This window comes from Monodon monoceros, unplaced genomic scaffold (assembly GCF_005190385.1).
Source record: "Monodon monoceros isolate NGI ecotype Baffin Bay Population unplaced genomic scaffold, NGI_Narwhal_1 Super_Scaffold_10, whole genome shotgun sequence".
Classification (NCBI taxonomy): Eukaryota; Metazoa; Chordata; class Mammalia; order Artiodactyla; family Monodontidae; genus Monodon; species Monodon monoceros.
This window is the reverse complement of record NW_021703766.1, coordinates 52,908,020-52,911,946: the sequence shown is the minus strand read 5'-3', so window position 1 is coordinate 52,911,946 and position 3,927 is coordinate 52,908,020.

Here is a 3,927-nt window from a genome sequence, read left to right as displayed (position 1 = left end):
CGCCGTCAAAGAAAGTAAAAAAAAAAAAAAACCAGCAACTGGCAGAAACCTAGCAAACATTTGGGGGTGGAACATGGTTACCGCCCAGTGAAGGGGAGGAGAGTAGTCATGAGCCAATGGGAAGAGGGAATCCAGGGGTGGGGGTGAGTTTTTCACACGTGACACCCCGCTTCCCTTCTGCCAGTGGTGGAGCCAATAACAAGTGCGGAGCTTTCTGAGAACCAAAAGGCCAGAAATTCTGTAAGGAGTAAATAAGACAACTCCAGGGAGAAAAAAAAGTTGTACAAGAAAGGAAAAGTAATCATAGTATACTAGTGGCTGAACTATATGTAGTATTTACATAGTCATCATAATGTAAACACTAAATCTGATCCAACCATAATTAAGATATAACTCTATTGGAAGAATGGGAAAAAGGAAATGCTTGTGTGAAAAGGGTTGTTTCTGTTTGTAGGGAGAGTTGTTTGAAGCATCCTTCAGGACACCACGGACAGTACCCCCAAATGAAAACTCCATTATCATCACGTGAAAATTAATAAACAGAAACCTCATTTAAAATGGAGTTGGTAGGATGAACTCCACCAAACTTTTGTTGTGAGAAGTACCCTAGGGTAGAAGAAACAGTTTTCCTTTAGTTGGTATTCCTTTTGTGCAGCTACTTTGGAAAACAGTCTTAGAGTTCCCCAAACAGTAAACATATTTACCATATGATCCAGCAATTTCACTCCAGGTTTATATCCAAGAGAAATAAAAGCATATGTCCACACAAAAACTTGTACACAAATGTTTACAGCAGCATTATTTATAATAGCCAAAAGTGGAAACAACTCAAATATCCATCAACCGATGAAGGGAAAAATAAAATGTGCTGCATCCATACAACAGAATATTATTCAGATATAAAAAGGAATGAAGTACAGAAACATGCTACAACATGGATGAGCCTTGAAAGCATTATGCTAAGTGAAAGAAGCCAGTTACAAAGACTAAATATTATGAATGAACTTATGTCCAGAATAGGTAAATCTATAGAGACAGAAAGTAAATCAGTGGTTGCTTAGACATGGGGAGAATGGAAGTTGAATTGATAGTTATAAATATCCACAGTATGATTAAGAAGAAGATAACCAACCTAAAACAGAAAAAAATAATACCAGTAAATAAACAATTAATAAAATAAAATAATATTTTTAGTCGCCCTTAGGTTGGGCAAAATTAAAAGGTTGATGAGGTGGTTAGAAAATAGGCACTCTGATAGAATTAGCCCTTTTCCCCATATATAAAATGAAGGTAATATTTATGTCCACCATCAATGGCTTTCAGAATATTAAGAAAGATAATGCAATTATTATGCATGAACATGTCCCCTATTCAAAAAAAATGTGTATACGCTTAACAAAAACTAGCTATTACTTTTCAGTTGGAGTTCTTGGAAGAAGCTGGATAGCAGCCAGTAAAGTGTATTCACTAACAAAACATGTTTGGACAACAATCTGGAAAAATCTATCCAATTAAAAATTTTCCTTCTCTTTGACTCAACAATTCCAATTCTAATAATTTCTTCATGAGAAAAATTATATGAAAACATTTGAATTGACAGAAAGCCTGCACAGAAATTTCTACCAACAATTTCTGGTCTTCCACCAGAAATTTCACCACCTTCCACCTCAGTCAGAAACATAACCCCTCCCTCACTATTAGCTCCACCCTCTCTACAGCCCTCTCACCTTTCACCCTGGAGGTGTCACCAAACTTCCACCACCAATTTTGGCTGAAGAAGATCTTTTCCTTCAACTAAATTTGTTTACTCTGTGCCCACAGTGAGGCATGCTACCTTCCTCTACCACCTTGGCTTCTCCAGACCCTAAACCTTTCTTCAGAAGCATTCCTGCAAGTCGCTCCACCTGCTCCCAACTCCCTAAAGGAAGACTCCTTTTCCCTTACGGATTTGAGCACCTTTTTCAGCATGGCTGCGCCCGCTATGATGTTATATAGCTTTGTAAGGTACCAGTTGCAAAGCGGAGGCAGACATCTTTGGGCTTGGGACACCTTACCGGGAAGAGACCTGAATCCGGTGGAGATGGGCTAGAGCATGCGTATTACCCTTTGCGACGCTAGCGATTGACATAACGCAGGCAAGTTTTGTGGGGCAGGAAAAGTGGTTGTACGGCTGGTTTTCCAAGATGGCGGGTCCCACATAAATCAGCTAACAGGGCGCCGCCATACTCTGTCATAGTGTCTTTGTCTAAAAGAGGTGAAAGTTAAACGGCCTCTTGGCAGGTGGAAGGACGCCCCGGGGTGATGGTTGGCAGCCTGCAGATTCGGGTGCTACAGAGGATAAACTTGACCTGCGAGGTGGAACAGCCGGGTTTGTGAATCTGAAGAAAGTAATGGACTGTCCCTATTTGTACCCACCCAGCTGGCGCGCGAAGGATCTCTTAAGGGGTCTCAGTTTCGCGTTCTGGGAGCAGAATCAGGTTGAGCTTTGCGGAGGTAGGGGAGGGATACGGGAAGTCTGTGGGAGGAGCAAGACCTTGTAGTGCAGGGGATGAGGGAGTTATAACTCCCGTTATTGAGGGAGTAGGATGGTAGGAAATGGGGCAGCCCTGGGGATGCTCAGGGTATTGGAGTAGCATGCAGAAAGATTGGGATGGCTTGGGGTTAGCATTTATAGGAGAGGTCAGTGACTGGGCGGTCTTGGAGGCAAATCAGTGTTTGGCATGATTTAGGGTGTGGGCTAGTGATTGGGATGCACTTAGGGGACAAGTCTGTGATTGGGGCATCTTTCGGGGAAAGGTTGATTGGGGGTGAATGACTGGTCAGTGATCGGGTATCCCTTGAAGGAAGTCAGGAATTGGGGTGTCTTTGAGGGTGTGTCAGAGCCTGAAAAGGTCTTCTGGGGGAAGATCAGTTCTTAGGACAGCCTTAGAGGGATGTCAGCGATTGGAGCGTCCCAGGAGGGTCAGTGACTGGGGAATCCTTGGTACATAAGTCAGTGATTGGGACGTCTTTGGGAAGGTTCACTAATGGGAGTGTCCATGAAGGAGGTCAGTGATTGAGACATACTTGGTTGGCAGTTCAACGTGTTTGATGTCCTTGGCTTAGTGAGTGTTTGCGATGTACTTAGGGGAGGGGGTCGGTGATTGGGGTATCATTCCCCAAATCACCCCAAGGCCAGTGAATGGGGTGGCCTTGTGGGGAGGTTAGTGCTTGGGGCAGCTTTGTTTCTTTTCTTTGAGGGTCTCCAGTGGTCACTGAGAGTCATGGGGATCTGGGTGTTTGGGTCTGGATAGGCTAATGATAATCTGTTAGAAGTCATGAACTATGAAGTAGCCATGTGGCCCATATTTTGGGTATGATGTAGTTAGGCATTGTTACCTGAGAGATTTATGGGAGTTGGAGCTTGAGCAGTCTCTGCATTTTGGAGGGCTTTGGGGGTTTTAAGGCCCATTGACTTCTCATAGACTACATTAGTGCCTTCTTCAAAACCTGCTTTCCAACATCCTCTGTCCTCTAAATCAAGTTCCAACCCCCGGGGCCGCACAGCAGGAGATGAGCGGCGGGCAAGCGAGCGAAGCTTCATCGGCCGCTCCCCATCGCTCACATTACCGCCTGAACCACACCCCCCTTCCGTGGAAAAATTGTCTTCCAGGAAACCGGTCCCTCGTGCCAAAAAGGTTGGGGACCTCTGCTCTAAATCACCTCCTCCTCTCACTGTCTCCACGGTGCTTTGTAATGACCAAGATCTAAATAAAATCTAAGGTAAAATGCTTTTACGAAAGATGTGGTATCTGGCCCTCTAGTTTTCAAATTTACCGCATATTTCTCTAGGATCCTCCCTTTCTGGACCTTCTGATGCACAAGAGGACATTCCCACATCCAAAATCTTGATAGCCAGAAATACACGTTGTTAAAATTTTGATATGT